The 16,338-nt window shown below is 34.4% G+C and overlaps 1 protein-coding gene and 2 pseudogenes across 1 annotated transcript in view; 1 reads left to right on the forward strand and 2 right to left on the reverse strand.

Moving 5' to 3' along the window:
* LOC137243727 (transient-receptor-potential-like protein) overlaps positions 1–16,338 on the forward strand; it is a 172,916-nt gene that overhangs the window by 44,958 nt on the left and 111,620 nt on the right. The window lies entirely within an intron of this gene.
* Positions 310–937, reverse strand: LOC137243731 (uncharacterized; annotated as a pseudogene).
* Positions 679–3,995, reverse strand: LOC137245888 (amino acid transporter heavy chain SLC3A2-like; annotated as a pseudogene).

Below are 16,338 nucleotides of genomic sequence, written 5' to 3' on the forward strand. Positions count from 1 at the left end.
AAAGGCTAAATGACACGTTGAAAATTGCAGAGTAACATTAAGGAGCCTAGCCAAATTTAACGCCAAAAAGGGTTTTCTTTTTATAATTTTGATCCTAGACTCTTGCTCTTCATTGAGCGTTCGAGTGTGTATGTTAAATACGTGTGATGATAAATACACATCAATCCAATTTATACAACGAATTGTGCTGTTGACAGAAGTATATACGTATATACATAGTATGTAATGGCGACGACAGGCTGCTTATCTTTTCTCGATTTGGTAAGCTTAAAGGTGTTGCCAACCCATTTACTCTGAATTTACAGCCACTTAAGTTAATATAACTGTAGCACCAGGTGTAACTTCCAACGATTTGGTATCCACCTTTGATTTCACTACAATATCTGAGTTGTTGTAGCTGTCACTTAAAGCATACACCGACATTTTATCGGGTAAAGATGGATGAGTGAAATCATCTTTCACAATCACGCTGAATGGGTTGTAAGCAACGAAGTAACCGGGATTTTACAGACTTGATTCTGGAATAAGCAAATAATTGGTCCGAATCATATAAATGATATCCTCCATGCATATAAGGTGACAAACGCAGCTGCTTTATTCCATCAAATACATCCACACGCATATCCTTGAAGAGTGAAGAATTTCCATCAGAAACTATCGGAACACCAGGCAATAATGATACAAATAACGCAACAACTGTTGGGTCGCAGCACCAAAGTTCCAATGTAGCCATGTTTCAGTTCCAGCAGCATTCATTGTATTTGTAAATTAATTTTGTAATTTTTGCCCGCTTAAATTTGTACGCAAAGCGTGTACAAATTGCCCATAAGTTGGCATATCGATGCCCCATTCACCATTTTTTTGTGCGATAAACATCTGGATGTAGAATATCATCAGCCACCGATAGGAATGCATCAGCTGTGATATTCTGTACAAATATTTTAACTTCACTCCCTCTTGGAACGTGCTATGTATGTTTTTTCAAAATCCCTATTCAAGTGAACGCCAATTGTTTGGTGTTTTTGCATCTTCTTTCCAAATCAAAGCGGAATGTTTAATTTATCTACCAAGGCTTCATTTAAGAGTGTTGAATAGCGTGGTACATAGTTTGGTGTTATATCTAATATAACATTAACTCCCCTCGTATCGTAGCTATCAACAACATCTTTGATCTTTTGTTCTATATCTGGTTCTTGGACTAAATATGTATGTGCAGGTGGCAATTCATATGACACCGGATGCTTTAATACGTTTGGCTATATCAATATCACTGGCGCTTGCCTGAAGGTCATTAAATTTGGCGAGAAGACCACCCTTATACCATGGTAATGGTTCAGGTGCTGCACATTTCGAGCATCAATGATCCTGAATATAGCACATACAAGCATGGCTACCCAGATAGCCTAAAACCAATACAGAAAATCCAACGTAAACGTACCCAAAGTGGAATGTTGGCATACTTGGTTAACAAATTCTATGTAATTCATTACCATCCACCTGAAAAAATAAGAAAATAAATCAAAAGTTGTCAATGAAATAAAAGAAATAAAAATTTACATAAATGAAACTGAAAGGAAAATCTAACCTACGACATACTTACCGCGTGCGTTTTTCAATGGAAATGTCATATTTTTTTTCACGTCACGTACCGGTTTGCTATTCCACCACAGCAATCACTACACACAATGCAACGAGAACGGCAGAGTTGCCACGTTACCTAACGCGACCACCAAATGGTCCATTTCACAACGCCTCTGTCAGGGTTCAGACACTTACTTTCCCTTTACCCAAGAAAACCACGATCCAAATAAGAATATCGAGTATTATTTGTGAGCATTAAATTTTATTCCATAAATAACAATACAATTCATGAATACAAAAACCACAATCCTACATTAATGTATCCTGGAAAATTCCTGTTACGGGAAAACAACTGGATGGCAACCCGCAACATACCAACGGCAGCCTCATTAGTGCTGTCAGACTAAGGGCGGATACCGAACATTAAAGAGACAAAATCAGTACCGAAAACCGCAAAACATCGCAATCGGGACTGACGCGTTTTTTGTATTTTTACCAATACGGGCATCTACTGCAGTACCAAGCAGTCATACACAACAAAGAAATTTTTTTTGTTGTTTTTTACCCTTTCCGTTTTTTGGGTACTGTTTTCTGGCTGGGGGGGGGGCAGGACTTGTTGTTTTTCAACAGCCAATGTCACAAAAGGTCATTATAAGGGCTCGGTACAAAAACAATCCGGGTCCCGAAATAAAAGAATCCCGACACGACAAAATCCCGAAATGGGAAAAAGTCAACTGTTTCTACCGGCCTAGTGTGCTACTGCCCCAGTGACCTAGTTTTTTTCAAGGGCAAGCAAATATATATATGTATATATATATATATACTCGCACACTACAATTTCACCATACCAGCTGTCAGCTAACCAAGAAATACACGACAGGGTTGCATGAAATCTCAGAATGGTACGTGCAGATAGAACGCGTCGTGGAGAACGCATCGCCAATCTGCATGCAAGCACCGGCAGTTGGTACACTTTCCGAGTTTAGTTACGATTTTCGCTATTCGTCATGAGCTGTCGCACAAAATTAAATCCATACCTTCGTCAGCCTCTACGCTTCGTTTTAAACTCGGTTTATTCATCTATTTTAACGTACGCTTGTTAATAAAACAACACGCGTATCACGAAAACAAGTAATTTTGCGCGGGTGGCTTGGAATCACGTCCGTTCCAACCTCCCACATACCGCAATCTTGCTGGTTTTGTTGAAATGCATAAGCTGCTCGAAATCACAGCACTAATCACAGCACCTTGCAAAAACGCTCTCGTCATTCCACGTCATTTGACTAGTCATTTTACGGTGATAGGTTATATTCGTAGTCACATTTGCATGGGCGTGGGTAAGTTTTGTGACCAAGTGTTTTGCAGGGTAATAATATAATACACAACTTACGAAATACATGCGCTGCAGCGAAAACGCGAATCACCCAACCAACCTCACGGCCACTCGCCCTGGAACATCCATAAAATGCCACAGTCGACCTGAGAGCGACACGACACGTTATACGCTGGAACGGAGACCTCGGCCTCTTCGTCCAGCCCAGAGAAACCTCAAAACTTTCGAGTCTGGAACGGAGACCTCTGCCTCTTCGTCCAACCAACAAAAAAACCGCAAATCTGGAATGGAGACTTCGGCCTCTCGTTTCAGCGGAGGTCATTGGCGGAAAACGATGTTGCGTATCGCAAGGGGGCCGGCATGTTTAGGCAGGATGCCTAACTTTTTCCGCATCTGTCTGCGATCCTCCCAATGCAACCCTGCGAATCGATACTCGATACTCGAATTAATTTGTAACCACACACACCATCACCGCCACATGCATGTGCATGCATGTACATGTACGTGTATGTGTGTTTTTTTGTCAGCACTCATGCATATGCATGTCGGGGTTGATGTGTGGGTGCCTTTCCCCTTCAAAACGGAGGATTTTGCAGGTCAACGGTTGTAGCTTGCTATACAACCGGCCTCTTGGATTTCAACCGCCGTACCATACGCATCTGCCGCTAACGATCTCTGCCGTGTTTCTACATACAGTCAGGTAATATTGTCACCAAGTTAATTTACGTCCGCCCAATAAAACAGTCTTATTATAACGAGAAATTCTCGTCTATTTGTTTATTTCATTATTCCACACGCCATATACCCACGGAGATCGACCCTGGTGCGCCCACCTACCTCCAGGCAATTTTGTCAGCGGGTTTGCAATCATTGCCAAGCGGCTTACTGAATTAACAAAGACAAATATCGATTTTAAATGGAGTCCCCTATGCGATGATGCGTTTCCAAAATTGAATAGACTTATTGCTAGCTCGTCGATACTTACCATTTGTGATGTTGGAAAATAGCATGAATTGCATACAGATGCTTCAAGTGTAGGACTCGCTGCTATTCTAATGCAGCGTGATGACGATGGAAGCATGAGACCAGTAGCTTATTATAGCAGGGGCTGCTGGCGAAATTATCATGCAGATGAGCTGGAAGTATTGGCAGTTGTTGACGCCTGCCAACGATTGCGAATGTTTTTGTTAGGTAAGTATTTCACCATCGTAACCGACTGTCAGGCGATATCGAGCCCCAAAGCAACTAAACGTATTTTACAGCGAGTTGCGCGCTGGCTACTCAAGCTCCTCGAATACGATTGTGACATTGTGTATCGCGCTGGGACATCAATGGCGCATGTCGACGCTATGTGTCGCGCCCCACCAGAGGCAGCAAGAGAGGGCGGGGATGATATACAAACGTTTTCAGTTGAGGATTGGGTGTCAGTCATGCAGCACAAGATGAAAAGCTTAAAACGATTATATATATTTTGAGGGGAGCAGAGCAATCCAAACATAAGGTGAAAATAAAATCAGAGTATAAATTGACAAATCATCGGCTGTACAAGTTAAATGGCACTAACGAAATTCAGCTGGTAGTGCCAAAAGGTATGAGGTGGCGCCTGATGAAACTATGCCACGACGATTGTGGTCATCCAGGGGTAGATGGGACAATAAATAAGTTGGTAAACAACTTTTGGTTTCCCCGTTTACGAAATTTTGTGAAAGGCTACATTTAATCCTGCATCGAGTGTTGCTACCACCATCACACGACTCGAAAACAATGCGAGCTGTATGGAATGGGCATTCCGAAATTACCGTTCCAAGTCCTGCACTAGGATCACCTGGGACCATTTGTGAAGAGCAAACACGAACACGAAGACGCGTTGGTCATCGTTGATGCTCTCACCAGGTATGTGGTTGTTGTCCCAACGAGATCGACGGAAACAAAGCCGATGGTTGTCGCACTGAATGAACTCACGTTATTTTTCGGCTTACCTCAGAAAATGGTGACAGATGATGGTACGGCCTTTACGTCGACAGCTTTTACTACGTTTTGTGAAACAAATAGTATTCAACACATTAAAGTAGCAATGCGTACACCGCGATCAAATGTGTTGGCCGACCGAGTTAACCAGGCGATCTTGGCATATTTGAAGCCATCAACTAGTAATCCGAAAGATTGGGTTGCCCACTTACGCTCATTGCAGCGGACACTCAACACAAAGAAGAATGCCACCACAAAGGTCGCTGCATTAGACCTTGTGTACGACTTTCCTCTTCGTGACATTAGCGGAAATAAAGTATTGGCAGCGGTTCATGATGACGAGGTTCAATTTGTGATGAATAGTAGGCGCAATGATGCAAATATGGCATGAAAGATGATACCAACTAATTCCAAACTCGGGACGAGTTAGGCAGCAGGGAAGGCCGAGCTATCACCCTTAAATAAATCATATACTTATATACATTCATAGTCTTACTCTCTTTAGTTTCTCTTATTTCTCATTTATACACGCACACACTCTCTCATATTGTATTACACACCAGCATTGTACTCTTTTGTTTTGTTTGAGTTAGTTCTTGTTCGATATTCAATAAAGTTAGTTATCGTGACAATATATATATATACCATCATTTCCTTGTCCTTGACACTTATTAAGAGGAATATTTTTGTCATTTATGGTTTTAATAATTTGCTTGGACATTGCTAAGACAGTTTGATCCATACTTTCATCAAATCCTAAAAATGTTTCTTTAATGACAAGTGCCTTTGGGATTCCATTTCCATCTTTTTAGATCATAAAATAATAGAGTAAAATGGTGCGGCATTTATTTCATTTATGAGTGTTTTTTTTACTTTTCCACCAGGACAGATATTAACTTATTTTTTATTCTTGGACTTCTCTGGCCCTTTGGTTTACTTAACAAATCTTGTAAAATCCTTATAACTCAACAATACTCAAAAAGCTTCCTTTGAAGCTCGGATCACTACTATCTGCGTTTTCTCTGTGGCCACGAAAGGCTAGATGACACGTTGAAAGTGTCAGAATAACATTAAGGAGCCTTGCCAAATTTGGCGCCAAAAAGGTTTTTCTTTTTTGATCATAGACTCTTGCTCTTCATTGATCATTCAAGTGTGTAGCCGCCACTGTTGATACATAAGATAGGAATCCAGATGAAATTTTGATGTCTCGGGTCATTGTATGGCATTTGCAATATGTTTCCAGTCGTCATCGCCCTCAGTCCACACATTTTGTATTTTCTTAGATGCCTGATTTGCGAATACCCACAATACGTTTTCTGAAGTATTAAAAATAGGATAGCCATATACGTTCAAGTTTCGCGGCAGACTTGGAAACAATATAGTAATGTTTTTCTAGACCTCTTGTCACTATCTTTTAAGAAAGGGCCCTTAGGTTTACAATATCCGTTTTCAATCACGAACCTTTTCACTTGATCAGATAGCTCTTTAAAAATACCCTTATCAGTAACATATGGCGAAGATACAATATTGTTCATACTATAATATAATTATCTTTAACTTTTGCTAGTACATTATTGTGGTTGTTGTGGATCTGGATAGTCACTGGTGTTGGGTGTTGCATTTGCCAATTCTGGTGTAACTTTGTAAGGCCCAATTCTTCACTTTAAGTCATAATTTTTCAAGTACTGACTAACGTTAGCTAGCTTTTTATTTTTTTCTTCAGTCTCCCTCTTTCTCTTTCGTTTTTCGCTTCCTTTTAAATATTTTCTGGAACTAGGCATTTTAGAATCTAAGTTTCACCTATTTAACTGACACCATTTTCATTCAATAAAGAACAAACAACAACGAAATATCATAGAAACAAATCACCAATTTATTTAATAATTCCCAAATTATTAAATAAATTATAAAATTAAAAAATTGCTTCAAATAAATGTTTTCATACATTTATAAAAAAAAAAAGCAATATGGGCAATCCCCAGCTGCATCACGCTGGAACCCGCTTTGAAAAAATCCAAATTTTTTTTGTGATTTCTATAACTACAAACGAAGCAATTGATTGTAGTGAAGTTCATTTTTTTGTAGTTCTTATAGTTACTCCGAAAATATAATACATTGTGCGGAAACCAAGCAATTTAAGCAGATTTGGTTTTTTTCTTTTTGAAATACGTTTTAAATCGTTTGTAGTTTTTCATACGAAAAATAAATTTTTTTTTGGTCCACAGGTTTCGGAGATATCGCTAACGCATCTCAAAAAAACCAAGAACGCAGCAATTTGGAAGCACTAAAAGTACTTTTCCTATAACTACAAACGATGAAATTGATTGTAGTGAAATTCATTTTTTTGTAGTTTTTATAGTTACTCCGAAAATATAATACATTGTGCGGAAACCAAGCAATTTAAGGAAATTTGGGTTTTTTCTTTTTGAAATACGTTTTAAATCGTTTGTAGTTTTTCATACGAAAAAAAATTTTTTTTTTGGTCGACAGGTTTCGGAGATATTGCTAACGCATCTCAAAAAAACCAAGAACGCAGCAATTTGGAAGCACTAAGAGTACTTTTCCTATAACTACAAACGATGAAATTGATTGTAGTGAAATTCATTTTTTTGTAGTTTTTATAGTTACTCCGAAAATATAATACATTGTGCGGAAACCAAGCAATTTAAGTAAATTTGGTTTTTTTGTTTTTGAAATACGTTTTAAATCGTTTGTAGTTTTTCATACGAAAAATAAATTTTTTTTTGGTCCACAGGTTTCGGAGATATCGCTAACGCATCTCAAAAAAACCAAGAACGCAGCAATTTGGAAGCACTAAAAGTACTTTTCCTATAACTACAAACGATGAAATTGATTGTAGTGAAATTCATTTTTTTGTAGTTTTTATAGTTACTCCGAAAATATAATACATTGTGCGGAAACCAAGCAATTTAAGGAAATTTGGGTTTTTTCTTTTTGAAATACGTTTTAAATCGTTTGTAGTTTTTCATACGAAAAAAAAATTTTTTTTTGGTCGACAGGTTTCGGAGATATCGCTAACACATCTCAAAAAAACCAAGAACGCAGCAATTTGGAAGCACTAAAAGTACTTTTCCTATAACTACAAACGATGAAATTGATTGTAGTGAAATTCATTTTTTTGTAGTTTTTATAGTTACTCCGAAAATATAATACATTGTGCGGAAACCAAGCAATTTAAGTAAATTTGGTTTTTTTGTTTTTGAAATACGTTTTAAATCGTTTGTAGTTTTTCATACGAAAAAAAATTTTTTTTTGGTCCACAGGTTTCGGAGATATCGCTAACGCATCTCAAAAAAACCAAGAACGCAGCAATTTGGAAGCACTAAAAGTACTTTTCCTATAACTACAAACGATGAAATTGATTGTAGTGAAATTCATTTTTTTGTAGTTCTTATAGTTACTCCGAAAATATAATACATTGTGCGGAAACCAAGCAATTTAAGTAAATTTGGTTTTTTTGTTTTTGAAATACGTTTTAAATCGTTTGTAGTTTTTCATAGGAAAAAAAATTTTTTTTTTGGTCCACAGGTTTCGGAGATATCGCTAACGCATCTCAAAAAAACCAAGAACGCAGCAATTTGGAAGCACTAAAGGTACTTTTCCTATAACTACAAACGATGAAATTGATTGTAGTAAAATTCATTTTTGTGTAGTTCTTATAGTTACTCCGAAAATATAATACATTGTGCGGAAACCAAGCAATTTAAGTAAATTTGGGTTTTTTCTTTTTGAAATACGTTTTAAATCGTTTGTAGTTTTTCATACGAAAAAAAATTTTTTTTTTGGCCCACAGGTTTCGGAGATATCGCTAACGCATCTCAAAAAAACCAAGAACGCAGCAATTTGGAAGCACTAAAAGTACTTTTCCTATAACTACAAACGATGAAATTGATTGTAGTGAAATTCATTTTTTTGTAGTTTTTATAGTTACTCCGAAAATAAAATACATTGTGCGGAAACCAAGCAATTTAAGCAAATTTGGGTTTTTTCTTTCTGAAATACGTTTTAAATCGTTTGTAGTTTTTCATACGAAAAATAAATTTTTTTTTGGTCCACAGGTTTCGGAGATATCGCTAAGGCATCTCAAAAAAACCAAGAACGCAGCAATTTGGAAGCACTAAAAGTACTTTTCCTATAACTACAAACGATGAAATTGATTGTAGTGAAATTCATTTTTTTGTAGTTTTTATAGTTACTCCGAAAATATAATACATTGTGCGGAAACCAAGCAATTTAAGGAAATTTGGGTTTTTTCTTTTGAAATACGTTTTAAATCGTTTGTAGTTTTTCATACGAAAAAAAAATTTTTTTTTTGGTCGACAGGTTTCGGAGATATCGCTAACGCATCTCAAAAAAACCAAGAACGCAGCAATTTGGAAGCACTAAAAGTACTTTTCCTATAACTACAAACGATGAAATTGATTGTAGTGAAATTCATTTTTTTGTAGTTTTTATAGTTACTCCGAAAATATAATACATTGTGCGGAAAGCAAGCAATTTAAGTAAATTTGGTTTTTTTGTTTTTGAAATACGTTTTAAATCGTTTGTAGTTTTTCATACGAAAAAAAATTTTTTTTTGGTCCACAGGTTTCGGAGATATCGCTAACGCATCTCAAAAAAACCAAGAACGCAGCAATTTGGAAGCACTAAAAGTACTTTTCCTATAACTACAAACGATGAAATTGATTGTAGTGAAATTCATTTTTTTGTAGTTCTTATAGTTACTCCGAAAATATAATACATTGTGCGGAAACCAAGCAATTTAAGTAAATTTGGTTTTTTTGTTTTTGAAATACGTTTTAAATCGTTTGTAGTTTTTCATAGGAAAACAAATTTTTTTTTTGGTCCACAGGTTTCGGAGATATCGCTAACGCATCTCAAAAAAACCAAGAACGCAGCAATTTGGAAGCACTAAAAGTACTTTTCCTATAACTACAAACGATGAAATTGATTGTAGTAAAATTCATTTTTTTGTAGTTCTTATAGTTACTCCGAAAATATAATACATTGTGCGGAAACCAAGCAATTTAAGTAAATTTGGGTTTTTTCTTTTTGAAATACGTTTTAAATCGTTTGTAGTTTTTCATACGAAAAAAAATTTTTTTTTTGGTCGACAGGTTTCGGAGATACCGCTAACGCATCTCAAAAAAACCAAGAACGCAGCAATTTGGAAGCACTAAAAGTACTTTTCCTATAACTACAAACGATGAAATTGATTGTAGTGAAATTCATTTTTTTGTAGTTTTTATAGTTACTCCGAAAATATAATACATTGTGCGGAAACCAAACAATTTAAGGAAATTTGGGTTTTTTCTTTTTGAAATACGTTTTAAATCGTTTGTAGTTTTTCATTCGAAAAAAAATTTTTTTTTTGGTAGACAGGTTTCGGAGATATCGCTAACGCATCTCAAAAAAACCAAGAACGCAGCAATTTGGAAGCACTAAAAGTACTTTTCCTATAACTACAAACGATGAAATTGATTGTAGTGAAATTCATTTTTTTGTAAATCTTATAGTTACTCCGAAAATATAATACATTGTGCGGAAACCAAGCAATTTAAGCAAATTTGGTGAAATACGTTTTAAATCGTTTGTAGTTTTTCATACGAAAAATAAATTTTTTTTTGGTCCACAGGTTTCGGAGATATCGCTAACGCATCTAAAAAAAACCAAGAACGCAGCAATTTGGAAGCACTAAAAGTACTTTTCCTATAACTACAAACGATGAGATTGATTGTAGTGAAATTCATTTTTTTGTAGTTCTTATAGTTACTCCGAAAATATAATACATTGTGCGGAAACCAAGCAATTTAAGTAAATTTGGGTTTTTTGTTTTTGAAATACGTTTTAAATCGTTTGTAGTTTTTCATACGAAAAAAAAATTTTTTTTGGTCCACAGGTTTCGGAGATATCGCTAACGCATCTCAAAAAAACCAAGAACGCAGCAATTTGGAAGCACTAAAAGTACTTTTCCTATAACTACAAACGATGAAATTGATTGTAGTGAAATTCATTTTTTTGTAGTTCTTATAGTTACTACGAAAATATAATACATTGCAAAATTGGGAAATTCGAATACACCCGGTTGGGTATTCCAAACAATGATTTTTGCACAGCAAATGGGTTCTTTGTATAATTCTCTCGATTTAAATTACAAGCATATTAAAGTTTTTGAATATGCAAGTAAATATTGTTGCTTACAATTCATATGTTCAAAAATAAAACAAACTTCATTTCAGCATACCCCTTCTAACAAAAATTATTCTTGCGCTCAAGCAAATGTACGTACATACATATGTATGTATGCTCATATGTAAGCTAAGAAATGTATGAACATGGTAATGTATCTGCTATGACGATCGTAGCATATAAACAAACTTAGATATATATGCAAACACATACATATGTATATTCTTAAACTAAAGATCAACCAACACCCCACTTCACTCCACTTCACACCCACCTCATTGATACCAATATATCTAAGCATAAGCTAACATATGTATGTTTGTACATTCACATGTTCAAAAAAAAAAAAACTTCTATTCAACCAACCACTTCCAACAATAATTATTCTTACGCACAAGCATGTGTACATACATACATATGTATGTTCAAATGTAAATCACAAAATCCTGAAAACTAGCTTCCTCTTTTTCATTCATAATGCTTCTTCTTAAGTTGTCCAAATTGGTGATGCAATTTGGCAATATGGCATTTGATAAAATCGTCAAAAGAAAAATGTTTGTGATTTTATAAATACCAACTTCGATGCATATTGAGGGCTTTCATTATAACGCGCATAACTACTTCCATAACTAGGCACTTTTCCTATGAAATAATACCAAACTATTTATATGCCCTAATCGAAGTAATAAAATGGTAGTAAAAAATGCAAATAAAGATGCGAGTATATTGCCCAATAAATGCCCAGTAACGTATTAGCAATATAATCTAAATATTTTCATGCATTGTTCATATACATTTTTGCAAATAATTTTCCAATATGCCGAATTGCCGAGTTGGCAGAGCTTATGGAAATTTTAATTTGCTATTTGAAAAACCTGATCTTATTCTGTCGAAAAATTGTTCGCGCAGTCGAACAACCAAGTTTTCAGCAGCTGTGTTGCAGTTAATACATAAAAGTCGAGTTTTACCCGTTTCTGGCCCGAATTCGCACTGTGACGTCATATTGTATATGCTGACTTGTTTATCACATGTCAGTACAAAGTAAGAATTATACACTATTTTCATAGATAAATATAGTAATAAATGGGAGGGGCGAAATGAATTAAAGTAATTTTGCCAAGAAAAATAACATTATGTCGCAAAAGAGCAATAAATTCCTTTATTTTAGTATTAATAATAAATTCCCCTTTTAGCTGTCAGTTGATTAAAGCTGCAAACGGCAACACTTTTAACCACCGACGACACATAATTTGGCTCGTGCCTATTGTATTTCGTTGGCTAATTGCTACGAGCATTCATATGTATATATATATATCTGTATACGCGGATTTACAAAAAGTCTTTGGTCGCTTTAGAACGTAGCAAGCGGCAAGTTTTTTTTATATCTGCCTTTACTTTGGAGTATTATTGAATATGTATGTATGTACATTTCTAATTTGGTTCATATTTTCATACATATATATTCAATGATACAATGCTCAAAAGCTGATCGACAGGCACAGGCTTCTGTGTACATATGCACATACGTATTTAAGGGTAGAATTGATGCTAGTCAAGTGCTCTTTGACTTGGCTTATCAAACTACAAATGATGAAATTAATTGTAGTGAAATTCATTTTTTTGTAGTTTTTATAGTTACTCCGAAAATATAATACATTCTGCGGAAACCAAGCAATTTAAGTAAATTTGTTTTTTTTCTTTTTGAAATACGTTTTAAATCGTTTGTAGTTTTTCATACGAAAAAAAATTTTTTTTTTGGTCCACAGGTTTCGGAGATATCGCTAACGCATCTCAAAAAAACCAAGAACGCAGCAATTTGGAAGCACTAAAAGTACTTTTCCTATAACTACAAACGATGAAATTGATTGTAGTGAAATTCATTTTTTTGTAGTTTTTATAGTTACTCCGAAAATATAATACATTGTGCGGAAACCAAGCAATTTAAGTAAATTTGGTTTTTTTCTTTTTGAAATACGTTTTAAATCGTTTGTAGTTTTTCATACGAAAAAAAATTTTTCTTTTGGTCCACAGGTTTCGGAGATATCGCTAACGCATCTCAAAAAAACCAAGAACGCAGCAATTTGGAAGCACTAAAAGTACTTTTCCTATAACTACAAACGATGAAATTGATTGTAGTGAAATTCATTTTTTTGTAGTTTTTATAGTTACTCCGAAAATATAATACATTGTGCGGAAACCAAGCAATTTAAGTAAATTTGGTTTTTTTGTTTTTGAAATACGTTTTAAATCGTTTGTAGTTTTTCATACGAAAAAAAATTTTTTTTTTTGGTCCACAGGTTTCGGAGATATCGCTAACGCATCTCAAAAAAACCAAGAACGCAGCAATTTGGAAGCACTAAAAGTACTTTTCCTATAACTACAAACGATGAAATTGATTGTAGTGAAATTCATTTTTTTGTAGTTTTTATAGTTACTCCGAAAATATAATACATTGTGCGGAAACCAAGCAATTTAAGCAAATTTGGGTTTTTTCTTTTTGAAATACGTTTTAAATCGTTTGTAGTTTTTCATACGAAAAATAAATTTTTTTTTGGTCCACAGGTTTCGGAGATATCGCTAACGCATCTCAAAAAAACCAAGAACGCAGCAATTTGGAAGCACTAAAAGTACTTTTCCTATAACTACAAACGATGAAATTGATTGTAGTGAAATTCATTTTTTTGTAGTTTTTATAGTTACTCCGAAAATATAATACATTGTGCGGAAACCAAGCAATTTAAGGAAATTTGGGTTTTTTCTTTTTGAAATACGTTTTAAATCGTTTGTAGTTTTTCATACGAAAAAAAATTTTTTTTTTGGTCGACAGGTTTCGGAGATATCGCTAACGCATCTCAAAAAAACCAAGAACGCAGCAATTTGGAAGCACTAAAATTACTTTTCCTATAACTACAAACGATGAAATTGATTGTAGTGAAATTCATTTTTTTGTAGTTTTTATAGTTACTCCGAAAATATAATACATTGTGCGGAAACCAAGCAATTTAAGTAAATTTGGTTTTTTTGTTTTTGAAATACGTTTTAAATCATTTGTAGTTTTTCATACGAAAAAAAATTTTTTTTTGGTCCACAGGTTTCGGAGATATCGCTAACGCATCTCAAAAAAACCAAGAACACAGCAATTTGGAAGCACTAAAAGTACTTTTCCTATAACTACAAACGATGAAATTGATTGTAGTGAAATTCATTTTTTTGTAGTTCTTATAGTTACTCCGAAAATATAATACATTGTGCGGAAACCAAGCAATTTAAGTAAATTTGGTTTTTTTGGTTTTGAAATACGTTTTAAATCGTTTGTAGTTTTTCATAGGAAAAACAATTTTTTTTTTGGTCCACAGGTTTCGGAGATATCGCTAACGCATCTCAAAAAAACCAAGAACGCAGCAATTTGGAAGCACTAAAAGTACTTTTCCTATAACTACAAACGATGAAATTGATTGTAGTAAAATTCATTTTTTTGTAGTTCTTATAGTTACTCCGAAAATATAATACATTGTGCGGAAACCAAGCAATTTAAGTAAATTTGGGTTTTTTCTTTTTGAAATACGTTTTAAATCGTTTGTAGTTTTTCATACGAAAAAAAATTTTTTTTTTGGTCCACAGGTTTCGGAGATATCGCTAACGCATCTCAAAAAAACCAAGAACGCAGCAATTTGGAAGCACTAAAAGTACTTTTCCTATAACTACAAACGATGGAATTGATTGTAGTGAAATTCATTTTTTTGTAGTTTTTATAGTTACTCCGAAAATATAATACATTGTGCGGAAACCAAGCAATTTAAGTAAATTTGGGTTTTTTGTTTTTGAAATACGTTTTAAATCGTTTGTAGTTTTTCATACGAAAAAAATTTTTTTTTTGGTCCACAGGTTTCGGAGATATCGCTAACGCATCTCAAAAAAACCAAGAACGCAGCAATTTGGAAGCACTAAAAGTACTTTTCCTATAACTACAAACGATGAAATTGATTGTAGTGAAATTCATTTTTTTGTAGTTCTTATAGTTACTACGAAAATATAATACATTGCAAAATTGGGAAATTCGAATACTCCCGGTTGGGTATTCCAAACAATGATTTTTGCACAGCAAATGGGTTCTTTGTATAATTCTCTCGATTTAAATTACAAGCATATTAAAGTTTTTGAATGTGCAAGTAAATATTGTTGCTTACAATTCATATGTTCAAAAATAAAACAAACTTCATTTCAGCATACCCCTTCTAACAAAAATTATTCTTACGCTCAAGCAAATGTACGTACATACATATGTATGTATGCTCATATGTAAGCTAAGAAATGTATGAACATGGTAATGTATCTGCTCTGACGATCGTAGCGTATAAACAAACTTAGATATATATGCAAACACATACATATGTATGTATATTCTTAAACTAAAGATCAACACCCCACTTCACTCCACTTCACAACCACCTCATTGATACCAATATATCCAAGCATAAGCTAACATATGTATGTTTGTACATTCACATGTTCAAAAAAAAAAAAAACTTCTATTCAACCAACCACTTCCAACAATAATTATTCTTACGCACAAGCATGTGTACATACATACATATGTATGTTCAAATGTAAATCACAAAATCCTGAAAACTAGCTTCCTCTTTTTCATTCATAATGCTTCTTCTTAAGTTGTCCAAATTGGTGATGCAATTTGGCAATATGGCATTTGATAAAATCGTCAAAAGAAAAATGTTTGTGATTTTATAAATACCAACTTCGATGCATATTGAGGGCTTTCATTATAACGCGCATAACTACTTCCATAACTAGGCACTTTTCCTATGAAATAATACCAAACTATTTATATGCCCTAATCGAAGTAATAATATGGTAGTAAAAAATGCAAATAAAGATGCGAGTATATTGCCCAATAAATGCCCAGTAACGTATTAGCAATATAATCTAAATATTTTCATGCATTGTTCATATACATTTTTGCAAATAATTTTCCAATATGCCGAATTGCCGAGTTGGCAGAGCTTATGGAAATTTTAATTTGCTATTTGAAAAACCTGATCTTATTCTGTCGAAAAATTGTTCGCGCAGTCGAACAACCAAGTTTTCAGCAGCTGTGTTGCAGTTAATACATAAAAGTCGAGTTTTACCCGTTTCTGGCCCGAATTCGCACTGTGACGTCATATTGTATATGCTGACTTGTTTATCACATGTCAGTACAAAGTAAGAATTTTACACTATTTTCATAGATA

This window comes from Eurosta solidaginis, chromosome 3, assembly GCF_040869045.1.
Source record: "Eurosta solidaginis isolate ZX-2024a chromosome 3, ASM4086904v1, whole genome shotgun sequence".
Taxonomy (NCBI): domain Eukaryota; kingdom Metazoa; phylum Arthropoda; class Insecta; order Diptera; family Tephritidae; genus Eurosta; species Eurosta solidaginis.